The sequence below is a fragment of the Podarcis bocagei genome (genome assembly GCF_964188305.1).
Source record: "Podarcis bocagei genome assembly, chromosome: 5".
NCBI classification, from domain to species: domain Eukaryota; kingdom Metazoa; phylum Chordata; class Lepidosauria; order Squamata; family Lacertidae; genus Podarcis; species Podarcis bocagei.
The window spans coordinates 20,885,873-20,898,734 of NC_138129.1; the positions used below are offsets into that span (position 1 = coordinate 20,885,873).

At 47.4% G+C, this 12,862-nt stretch overlaps 1 protein-coding gene across 1 annotated transcript in view; it reads left to right on the forward strand.

The window, feature by feature from the left end:
- Positions 1 to 482: 482 nt before the first annotated feature.
- LOC308588151 (opsin-5-like) overlaps positions 483 to 12,862 on the forward strand; it is a 72,016-nt gene continuing 59,636 nt past the window's right edge. Inside the window, exon 1 of the mRNA XM_081196480.1 lies at positions 483 to 791. The gene's annotated coding sequence lies outside the window, so the exon portion shown is untranslated. The remainder of the gene's footprint in view (positions 792 to 12,862) is intronic.

Consider the following 12,862-nt stretch of genomic DNA (forward strand, 5'->3'; position numbering starts at 1 on the left):
GTGCACATATGTTGGCTTGGCACAGCTTTATAACCTTTCACAGATTGGTGGTATTTGTTGAGATGATTGTATGAACACAGGGTAGCGGGCAGGGAACTACTGACTGAGCAAGAAACAGTGTCGATAGCCCAGATCTCCTGGTATTAGGAAGCCAATCAACACATGAGGAGTGCAATTTTTCAAAAAGAATCCTTTCTCTCATTAAGCCTACAAGTGATGGCATTGAAGTTCTTGGTGCTTGTAATGGAGATGTTTCCCAAGCGCTGCACGTCCCAGCTGCCCCCCCTCTCTTCTCCCCATTCCACCCCGCCTGCCCCCACCCCCGTGGCGGGCCGGCCCTCCTTCTCCCCCCCTCTCCCCCACCCTCTGCGCCTTGTCCCTCCCCCTCGTGGTCCCGGCACTCACCCGCGGCTCTCCGTGGGTGGCAGGCAGAGGAAGGGCTGCGTGCGACTCCGCTCCTACATCAGACACACAGTCCGGCGCCGCAGTGGTGGCGGCAGCAGCAGCAGCCAGCCAGCCAGCTAACCTTGCCCTGCTAGCCAGCAAGGTGTGAGCGCGCTGTTGAGGAGCGCTGTCCGCCCCCTGTTGGTGCTGAACAGCCCCTGAGAGCGCCTCTCCGCGCTCTCCTTGCCCAGCCGCGGGGTAAGGGAGGGCGGCGGCAGGAGGGCGCTGCCATGGGCTCCGCGGCAGCTCTCCAAAGTTTGCCGGTGCACAGGACGGAGCCCAGCTGAAGGAGGAAGCGCCCGGGAGTCCCCCTGCCCACACGCTGCACGCCTCTCCGCGCGGAGAAGGTAAGGGGAAACGGGGCTCGCCCGGTACTTGGGAGGGTGGGGAAAGGGAAGTCGAGGCAAAGTCGTGCGGACGCCCACGGGCTCCTGACACGCGCGGGTAGAGGGGTGCCTTGACCTCCAGTCCACACGAAAGCGCCAGGGGGCGGCGGGGAGAGAGACTTGGCAGCGCTGTCTTATTGCAAATCACTTGCCCCGAGTTACTTCCTAGGTTATTCGCTCTGATGGAGTCATGGGGGGGGGGGTCGTCTTCTTCTTTGCAACCCGCTTCAATGCATGTTGAGGGTGGAAAAGAGTGATTTCCGATCCGCAGGGATGGCCCGCCATACAGAGGCAGGATGAGTAGTAGCTTCTCATCCGGATTAATAAATGCTGGGTATGAAGGGGCAATTACTTCGGGTAATGTTCCACCGCACTGTTTGGATATTACAGGGGGGAGAGAGAGAGAGAGAGAGAGAGAGAGAGAGAGAGAGAGAGAGAGAGAGAGAGAGAGAGAGAGACTGTGTACTGGGATAGGCGGCAAGTAGGACAGAAACACCCTGGCAGAGCAGAGATTGTGTGTTTGCAACTGCCCCCAATACTTTTTTCTTTTTAAATCCACCACTACCTCCAGAGTAGGTATGGTAACTAGTCCTCAAGACTAAGGGCTCTATCCACAGCTATGGAAGAGCCATAGCTCAGTAGCAGAGCATGCAGAAGGTTCCAGGTTCTGTCCCTGGCATCTCCAGGTAGGGCTGCGAATGTCCCCTGCCTGAAACTCGGGAGAGCAACTGCCAGTCAGAGTAGTGCAATACTGAGCTAGATGAATGAATGACTCAGTTTAATCAGGGGTTGTGTGTTTGTGTGTGTGACAACTTCACAACAACTGAGGATGACTCAGTTGGTAAAGCAGGAGCCACATAATCTCAGGGTTGCAGGTTTGAGCCCCACATTGGGGGAAATATTCCTACATTGCAGGGGGCTGGACTCGATGACGCTCCTGGTCCCTTCCAACTCTGTGATTCTGTGAAGATCATTACATTACAATTGTGTGTGTGTGAGAGAGAGAGAGAGAGAGAGAAGAAAGAGAGAGAGAAGAAAGAGGGAGACAATTTGCAGAGCAGGTGCTGTGCTAGAGATTCCTCTGCCCCCCCCCCCCAGTTAGAAGATTTGTGTGAGTTGGGGCTCTTTCTAGACACATCATAGAAGCAGGTGGGATAATACTCTGGCCGGTAGTGGCTGTGTGCAATGCAGCATCACCAGCCAAGGGATATGATATCGAAAGCCAGTGTGGTGTAATGGTTGGGACTATGGCTCAGGAAACCCAGTTTCAGATCCCTGCACAGCTATGAATGAACCTCACTGGGTGACTTTGGGCCAATCAGTAACTCTCAGCCTAACCCCCCTCACAAGGGGCAGAGGGAAAAGCCACGTGTGCTACCTTGAGCTCTTTGGAGAAAGCACAGGCTGTAAATGTAATACAATAAATAGATACATAAAAATAAGTACTACCCTCCATCCAAGGACTATGCTTTTCACCTCACTATTTTAAAAGCAGAAGCTGAAAGCTAAACTGTGCTGGAGGAGTATGCATATAAGTTTTCTGTCCTGTGAAGGAACACGTCTCGGACTGTAGACATGTTCACATGTTGCACTGAACACAGGTACAAGCTGCAGGTACACGGGTTTGTTTGAAAGTTCACACTTGTTGATTTGTACAGCTCAGGTGCACATTGGAGCAAAGGAAGTGGCCAGCTTCTGTGCCTGATGTTGGTCTTTGAAGCACGGAGTTGTCTGCAACACCGGCAGCAGCTCCCCAGGGTCTCAGTCTCTCCCAGCCCTGACTGGAAATGCCCCAGGGATTTACCAGGAACCTTCTGCATGCAAAGCAGGAGCTCCCTGGCTGAGCTATGGCCCTCCCCCCCCCGCAAAAAAACACAAACCACACACCCATATTGCACATTCATTGGATGTTACAGCTCTACAAGTGTGCAGCTAAACTCTTTGTGTGCACAGGTACACTCCTGTAATGTGCAAACACTCAATCTGAAATTCTCGTATGCATTTGTGAGCTGGAGGAGAGGGAATACCAAACAGTAGGTGTTGTGTGATTCCTGCTCAGAGATCATGGCTGTGTGTACAGGCTTTCTTCCAAAGCCTGCGGGAGATTTCTTTAGAAAAGGATTTGCATGATACGGTATTCCTTCCAAAATAAGCAGGCAAGGAGGAGAAGGTGTGTGTGTGTGTGTGTGTGTGTGTGTGTGTGTGTGTAAGAGCTCCTCCCTCTCTCAAATATATGCCCATACACAAACACACCAGAGCAAATAATGTTGTCCTTAGTGCCAAGCGTAAAGGTTAGATTTTCTCCAATGGGAGGTGTGTATTCATTTCTCAGCTCAGAAGCTATGCACCAACATGAGCTGTATGTGTGCGAGACCCAGCCAGAATTGGGAGCTTAGTATGACCCTCAGTCCAACAACAGAGTATGTTCTATCAGCCTTTTACAAAGGTGGAAAGACATCTCCAAGGCCAGAGTGTGTGGTGAGAGAGATCTTTTCTCTTCGGAAGCATTTATATAGGCATTCCTCCCAATCTTTCCTTTAAGAAGTTCAAGGTGGAGCACCTGATTGTCTCACCTCTGTTTTATCCCCACAACCACCTTGTGAGGTAGGTTAAGCTGAGAAATACTGACTGGTCCAGGAACACCCAATGAGCTTCATGGCTGCATGGGGAATTGAACCCGAGTCTCTGTTGTCCTAGTCGAATACTCTAACCCAGGAGTGGCTAACCTGTGGTCCTCCGGATGTTGTTGGACTCAAACCCTTATCAACCCCAGCCAGGGATAATCAGGGGTGCTGAGAGTTGCAGTACAGCAACATCTGGGTGGCCACAAGTTACATCCCTGCTCTCTCCATCGCACCAAACTGGACCTCAGGAATACACTTCCTGTGTATGCATGAGAGAGAGACAACAGCTCTTGTGACTGGTCACAACCGCACCATATATTCAAAGCACACCTCTCCCCACCCCAAGCATCCTGGGATCTGTTGTTCACCAAGAGTGCTGGAGATGCTAGCTTAAAAACTACATTTCCCAGGATTCTTTGGTAGAGGGTGTACTTTAACTGTACAGTTTGGCTGTGACCGGTATGTCTCTGAAACCCATATAAGAGTCTGTGACCCACAAGTCTTCTCCTAAGCCCTTCTGCCTAGGAATCGAGAGGGAAACACATCGAGAGGGTTGTGTTTCTGCACGAGAACAACCTCCTCCCTGCCACTGGAGCTGTGTGGGAGAAGGGGTGGGGTGGGGGAATGCATAAGACTAGGAAATCTTAGCCCAAAGGCACGAAATGGAGATGGAAAAAAGGTCTCCCCTGGGAAGGTACATAGGAAGCCGTCTGGTATACTAAGCCAGGCTGTTAGTCCATCAAGTGCAATATTGTCTACAGTGACAGACAGGGAGCCTCCAGAGTTTCCCAGGCTTACCTGGCGATGCTTAGGACTGACCTTCTGCATGCAAAGGATGTTCTCCACTTTTGAGTTGCAAATCCTCCCTGCTGTGACTGTGTATCAGAAAGACCCTTCATAACATTGCTATTATGTTCGATACACCCCCTCAGAGAAGGAGCTATAAGTGGGAGAAATCTCAGAGCAAAGACTGAGTGGGTGGCATGTGTGTGCGATTTCGGGGTACGCAGATATGCCTTTGTGCGCACACGTACGTTCCTCAGACAGACACTTCCTTTTTTCTTTTTTCTTTGCAAGAGCAAAGGCTGCGTGTCAGAGAAACTCTTGCCCTCCACCCCGCTCTGTTCTTTATTTCCTCATGCGACAGAGACACAGAAGAGGCATACTCAGGGCCAGTTCTGACGCAATGATTTGGAGGAATATATATTGAAAACGTCATGGCAGGATGGGGAAAATCTACATATGGTTCTGCAGGGATATGCCAGCAAAATCTTCAGGTTTTGCACTGTGGGCATAAGAGTTTGCTACTATACCCCAATGCATAATCAGTGTTCAAAGGGGAAATATGTTGTATTCCGAGAGAGAGAATGAGAATGAACAAGTTACTCCAGTGGGAATTACAGTAGGAATAGTGATCGTGGAATCATAGAACTGGAAAAGATCCTTGAGATCATTCAATCCACACCCTTGTCCAATGCAGGTCTTACTCTAGGACATCTGACTGCGTGGGGGGGGGGAGGTCATGATCCGTGATAAGTTTTGAGGGAGGCATAAATCAAATGTTTCTTTCAAAACAGGCCCATTCCTTGTTCATTATCTGCTACATTCAAGTCAGACCTAGACCCAAAGTTCAGAATCATTGGACCTTTCTGTCAGTTTGTTTGTGCTGGTGTTATGATGCCTCAGATTCCTGTGTTTTCTAGGGATGGAAACTGATAAAAGGATTGCTTATTCTTCTGTCTTTCAAATGATCAATCAATTCATGAACTGGTTTACATTTCATTCAGTTGGCATATCCTTAAATCAGGGCTAGGGGCCCTGTTGTTGAACTCCCAGTTCCTATCAGCCTCAGCCAGCATGCCTAATGGTCAGCGATGATGGGAAGTGAAATTCCCCATCCCTGCCCTGAACCTTCAGTATAGCTCAATATAGTTCAAATTGTCTGAGATACCTGCAATTTTAATGAGAAGAAGTTACCACTCTTTGCTAGAAGGGAAACTTCTAAATATTACCTTTTTCATTCCCTTTTCATTTTGCCATCACCCAACAGTCGTCCCCACCCCACCCCACCCCAGAACTTGTGAATTTTTAATCCGAGTAGCATTTTGCCTCACTGAATGAAATTTGTTCCCCCCAATTAATCTGGTGAATGTAGCATAGGGCAGTGGTTATAGAGTGCTGGGTTTTGACTGAGGAGAGCTGGGTTCAAAATCTTGGCCAGCTACGAAGCTCACTATGTGACCTTGGACTGGTCAGATAGCCTCAGCTTCACTGGATTGTTGTGAGAGTAAAATGTAAGCCTCCCCGAGCTGTTGGGAGGAGGAAAAATATATTAAAAATGTGATGCTGATTGGAATCAGCTGACGAAAGCTTCCAGACCTAGCATTTTCTTCCCACACTATTCTTCCTTCCTAGAACTCGGGTGACCTCTTTACAGCAAGATCTACCATACAGCTTATATTTTTGTGAGCGAAGCATTCTTCTTTTGTGGGTGGAATATGCACGTATAGCCATTACGTTTGTGTTCAGGTTGTTTAGTGCTGTGGGTCTATTGTAGACGGACTTTATTGATGGGAGAAAGCACTCTAGAGAATAGCTGTCATTAGCTGAGCAGGTGGATTCACTTGAGAAGAAGTGATTGACGTAGAAATTGCTTGTCGTTATGTCGACACATAGTGCAGATCCCCTCTTCTTATGAGCATATGAACCTGCCTCTTACTGAATCAGCTGGCAGTGACTTTCTATACAGGTCTCACGCAAGGGTCTTTGCTAAAGAAGCTGGGAATTGGATGTAGGCCATTTTGCATGCGAGAGCCGTGCTCTCCCACTGAACTATGGCCTCTTTCCCCTGCCTAAGGGCATTCTATCACTCTCCATTAAATATAGAACTTCATATTTATCAGTGACACCCTTTCCCCCCACCCCCCCTTCAGAAATACTAGACATTCAAAGCAGCAGAAGCTAAGATGAAAATCTGCCATGTTTCAAAGCTGAATGGCGTTCTTCAGATCTCACATCTTGCTGGTTGAAATCCAAACTTGGGATAAAAAATTGTGCAAATTTAAGTTCAGAGACAGCTGGGCTGAAAAGGCAGAATCCAGCAATTTCACAGAATGGTATCTCAAAGTTCATGGTGCTCTGTACCTTGTCTGTGTTGAATTCCAAGACGCAGGTTTGGAGAGTCAAATAAAAACCCAGAAGACATAGCCTCTCCAGCATAGCAGCTGCAGTTGCGGCTTCTTGAAAAAATATTGTTTTTTAAAAAGACACATTTAAACTTTTTTAAAAGTGGGTAAGATGTGTATCTGTATCTTTTCCTGCAACCGGCTTGAGCAATGGAGCTTAAATCAAATCCAGCAGCAGATTTGTACATCTACAGAGTCCATGGATAAGCAGTTTTATTTTTTGCTTAAAATGGGAACAGTTTCACGCTAGGGAAGAAAGGTCAAAATGAGTTTACCCTTGGAGGCTTAGGGCATTAAAGGTGGTATGTGTGTGTGTGCTTGCAAGCTTCCAAATGTACAGTATGCATTTTATATTTGCAAAAGGCACCCCTGATACTGAAGCATTGGCATGAGGAGCAGTACTGCATACTGTCTCTGTAATGAGCTGGCACGCTGCACAGAAGGTCTTATTGCAGTGGTGGGCAAGAAAATGCCATTAAAAGCTTAGAACTGATGAGAGCAGTAGGAAGACGGCCCAGAGACTGAGTTCCTCCTCAAATTGGTGAGCAGGCCCCATGGTGTAGCAGCTACCAGAGCATGGAGAGATAGCTTCTGCATGGCATTTGTATCCACCCTTCCTCCAAGGAGCCCAAGCCAGCACCTCTAATTCACCCCCCCCACACACAACCACCATTTTGTCCTCACAACAACCCTGTGAGGTAGGCTAGACTGAGCAAGTGTGTATTCCTCCCAAGTCCATAACTGGAGATTTGAACATGAGTCCAGTTCAATTTGCTCTAACACCCTGGCTATCTTTTGAAGCCAAGCGGTCCAGAGACAAATGAGAAAGGAACCCAGGGCAGCAAACACTTCTGTGATAAAACAAACACACACCCCCCAAATTAAAAAGGCAAACAAACAAAAAATACCTAAAACTGCTTAAAGCATTCTTTAAAAAAACATGAAAGCATCTAGAACAAACTCAAGAGCAGGTATGGCCAAATCATGGGCTTCCTCCAAATGTCAGTGCTACTCAGAGTAGAACTGTTGAAATGAAAGGACCTAAGTGAGTCATGTCCATTAACTTCAGTGGGTCTACTCTGAGTAGGGCGAGTATTGGCTACAGCCCTCTGTCTCTGGGCAAGCCTACCAAACAAGAAAATTATGTCTTTAAAAAAGCAACATGTATTACTCAATTCATTTAAAAATGGAGGGCTGTAGTTATGCCAAGTTTGCCCTCCCCTTGCTCTGAGTGGCAAGTCATGCCCTTGTATGTGCATTATATGTTTATTTCAGAAGGTGGCTTTAGACAAACTGTTATCTTTTAACTCTTCCCCTCCCCCAAATTGCCATAAGGGGACTTGGCCAGGCTCGCAAAGCTATTGCAAAAACTTCCCTACATAGAATTGGAAGGAACCTAGCCCACCCCACCCCCTTGCAATGCAGAAATCTCAACACACAGCCTCCCATCCAATTTTAAACCGTACTAAGTCCTGCTTAACTTTGCAAATGTGCTAGTAATTTTATTGCTACACCACTAGGGGGGACATAATTTGCATGAAGTATTTAGGAAAATAATTGCACTCATTAAGTGTTGCCTGCCTGTGGCCTCATTGTGATCCAGTTGCTTCTATGTGCTAGTTCAGGCATAGGCAAACTCGGCCCTCCAGATGTTTTGGGACTACAACTCCCATCATCCCTACCTAACAGGACCAGTGATCAGGGATGATGGGAGTTGTAGTCCCCAAACATCTGGAGGGCCGATTTTGTCTATGCCTGTAGTTGCACATATTATCACAGACTCCTTTCAAAGAGGAGAATGAAGGGAAATGTCACCATAGCTCTGGGATGAATTTTATTTATGTCATACCTTTTCACCCCACCTTTTCCTCCAAGGAGCTCAGGGCAGTGTGCATGGTCCTTTTTCATTCCCATGATATCTTCACCACAACCCTGTAAGGTAGGTTAAGCTTACAGATAGTGTCTGGCCTAAGAGCTCACCTAGAGAGTTTCATGACTGAGTGGGGATTTGAATCCTGGTTTCCACAGCCTCCCCGTCTGACACTCCAGACACCCTGGCTCAGAAGACAATTGTGACTATTGCGCATCCACCAAGAACCTCCCTCTGAAGCTCTGAGGTTGGTACACAGGCAATGCTGTATCACATCGCAGCAGCAGCAGAACCGTGTCGTGCTATTTATGGAAAAAAATAAACCCATGACATTTGGATCTATCTGCTTCAATGGCGTCAGGACGCACATTGACCTAAGACCTCATGACCATATCCTCTGTTCCCATTACTTCGTGCTAACATCAAGGTCAGGTTTCTCCAAAGGGCTGTGCCCCATTTTATTTCTCAGGGCAGATTTCCGCAGGAGTTGAATCTGAAGGTGGGATGAGCTCTTTAAAACAAACAAACAACAACAGCCCCCTCCCCACCCACAAAAGCAAAACCCTGTGGCTTCTGCTATATTAAAATAAAATTATATATTTAAAAAACCCCACCACAAAGCAGAATTGGCACATCAAATTCACAAATGCTTTTTTATTTTATTTTAACCATTTCTCCAGCAATATTACTGTAACTTCCTTAGATGTACCTGTGTCCAGTGCAAGGTGAATTTAAAGGACCTGGTTTATGGTCTCCCTTCAATGGAAAAAATTGACAAATCTCCTTGTTTCTGCACAACCACTTGCAGTAAGCGTACCTTACTGTTAATGATAGCAGCACATCTATCACTCTGATCCAGACATACCTTTCATTATAATAGCTGAAGTGATAGATGAACGCCTTACAAATGGCTTCGGCATAACCATAAAAACGGACACATCTGACGTAATCTATCAGAAATAAAACTTCATCTCCTGGATTTCTTTTTTGGCCTGCCTGGTTTTACAGCTATACTACTCCCTCCCTGCCCCCAACCCCTTCAACACTTGTTGCTTTGTATCAAAGGTTTAAATGGCAACTTGGACGGAAGAGGGGGGAGAGAGAGAGATTTACCTAGAAGAAAATTCCAAAGTTTCACAATAATTTATGTGGATAAACCACAGAGCCTAGGGCTTGCCGATCAGAAGGTCGGCGGTTCAAATCCCCGTGACGGGGTGAGCGCTCATTGCTCAGTCCCTGCTCCTGCCAACCTAGCAGTTTGAAAGCATGTCAAAGTGCAAGTAGATAAATAGGTACCGCTCTGGCAGGAAGGTAAACGGTGTTTCTGTGCGCTGCTCTGGTTCGCCAGAAGCGGCTTAGTCATGCTGGCCACATGACCCAGAAGCTGTACGCCGTCTCCCTCAGCCAATAAAGCGAGATGAGCGTCACAACCCTAGAGTCGGTCACGACTGGACCTAATGGTCAGGGGTCCCTTTACCTTTTTAAGAAACATCTCTTCATGCTCTAAGTGGATGGGTAGGCAGAGAGGTGGTCCAGCAGCAGATTTTGAAAGACAGACTTGAGGGCAGCAGAATACTTGAGAACAGATGGATCTGACCCATGGAGCACAAGGCTGTAAGATGTTGTCTTCTGTAAGCCCTGCTCAAATGACTGGGAGCTGAGCAACAGTGAGATCATAGCACCAGGAAGGCAACTTTTAAAATGGGCTATTGTGCTCTTCCTTTAAGCCCCCGCTTGTTCTGCAGACATTAGAAGGTGACTTTTTTTCTCAGCACAGAGCAGTTTATCGTCACAGATCAAATGCCTTTTAACACTCGGTGCAAGGGACAGTTTTTAAAGCTCTTGCAGTTTCCCTTCTCCTCGATGTGCCTTTGCGCAGGAATAATTGTCCCTCAGCCTGTGTGCGCCGTATGAATGAATGAGTGGTAAGGTACCATTCTGGATTTTTCTGCCTCGGGAGATCCCTGCTTTCCCCCTTTCCCCCTTTGTTAAATAGAAAATGTTTTCTGAATTAGTGCGCAGACATACAACTTGCCTCCTGTTCTGTGCCGTGCTTTCAAGGAAGAATAAAACACAGCTCCCAATAACCCGAGAACTCAGAAATTACCAGAGTAGAACTAAATAAAGGTTAGGTCCAATTAGGGTAATGAGGCTGCAGGTTTTGTTTATTTATTGCACCGAGGTCTGCAGCAAATATGGCCGAGTCCTTAGAACACCTTTCCATTGTGAGCCTGCGGCACAGCATGGGCTGAAGACATATGATGCTGTAACCTGATGAAGCTAAGCAGATTGCTGCCTGGTCAATGCCTCCATGGAAGGCTGCCTGGGAACCTGAGTCAAGCTGCCTGGAGGAGAAGCAGGAAACAAACATAAGAGAGCAATGTGATGGACCACAGTCTTGTCTTTTGTTGCCAAGAGGCATAAAACACACCTCTCCACATCTGTTGCACCTGAGGTCCTTCACCTACAGAGGGTTGCTCCTAGTGAAAGCAAAAAATAATGCAGAGCTGGGAAGAAGGCAAATCAGAATCAACTCATCTCTGGGTGATCTGAAGTTAGTCATCAAAGATTCCTGGATCCCAAATAACTTTCTACCCCTACTCAAATGATACCTCTGATTTAGACCACAGATTAGTCCATTGAGTAGGGTTTATTTCATAGCTCCCATCGTTATTTTGGACTGAGAAGAGGGAGGTTGTGGGTTTCTGGAGTAGTATTTTGTATATCATGGATACCTCCCCTCCTTTCATCACCCCCAACTTATACTGTATGCAACATCAAAGTCTCACATCAAATATAACTGATATGTAGAAAGGACGTTATGATCTGAAAATAGACAATGTATGTACTTTTGTAACCCAAGAAAATCTTGAATAAAAACAATTAAAGGAAGAAAGCAAGGGGAGGAGTTACCCAAGAGTGGGGGGTTTTGTGTAGAAAGGTCTGTGAGCTCTGCTTAGACCAAGTGCCAAAGCAAACTCCTGGGCTCTGAGTTCTTTACTTCTAAGTGGATGCCTTCTGTGGCTGGTTCCAGTTGGTGGATCTTGGGGTAATATAACTCTTGCCCCACCTCCGCTATAGAGGGCTTGCTCTGTTGAGAGAGCTTGCAGGAACATTCCAAGGGGATGGAATGTTCAGCCCAAGGGGAACCTTCCACTCTGGTCAACCTTCCGAGGGCCACATGCCAGGGATGGGAGGGGCCAGAGGGCAAAGTGGGTGGAGAAAGGAATGCAAATGTCTCCATTGCACAGTAGGGTCTGGTTTTTTGCGCGCACGTTTCTCTATCCTTCATCTAGGCGAGCAAGAGGCATTAATGTGAGGGTACATTAAAACTAGGCAAAAACAGTTGGAGTGCAAAACAGGGTCGACAAAGCCCAGAGGCATAGGTTGGGCCTGGGAGGGTTCTGAGGGCCAGATACTGAGGAACGGAGGGCCATATTTGCCCCCTGCTGTAGTTCCCCATCCCCAATCTAATGGATTTGTTGTGCTAAGTCTTTTGTTGAGTTCCTGGAAACCTCAATTTCCTCTCCTTTGAATAGTTCTCAATGCTTGTAGGAAGTTTGATTTCTCTGACTTGGTCTCTGGGTCACTGGGCATGAAATGAACAGGTGAAGCTGCAGTGGGGCTGGCAGGGCAGGGCTTTGGAGCAGATGTCTGGGGCACAACTCAGAGAATGGGCTAGAAAGCCCCCCCCCAACGCAGCTTGCTCTGCTGACCACCCTTTGAAGTAATGCACATTACCAGAGGGGGACGAGAACCTTTGGCCCTCCAGATGTTGCTGAATGTCCCATCTGCCCCAGCAAGCATGGTCAGTGGCCAGGGATGATGGGAGTTGTAGTTCAGCCACATCCCCTGCATTGCAATGTAAAGAGACTCTGATGTCCAGAGTCTAAGGTGACTTAACTGCACCACTGCAGAGCTGCCTTGCTCGGAGTTAGACAATTGGTTCATCTAACCCAGAATTGGCCACTCAACCAGCAGAAACTCCTTATGATCTCAGGTTGAGTTCTTTCTCTGTTCGGCTACCTGAGATGCAAAAGAGGCCAGGGCATCTTTAACAGGGATGTAGAATAGAGGGTTTCAGCAGGTGCGGGTTGCAGGGCAGGCTACAGCTGCCCTTGCACTATGCATTTTAAGCACATGGCTTCCCTCAGAGGATCCTGGGGGAAGAGCTGTAGATCATCTGCTTTGCATGCAGAAGTTCCCAGGTTCACGCCTAAGCATCTATAGCAGGGCTGCCGTATGTCCAGAATTTCTGATTTGTCAGTCGAAAATTGCAATTTCCCTGAAAACTAGGTAAAGAAGGGGCTACTACTGCCAGTCAGTGCTGCCAGGACTGAGCTAGCTGAACCT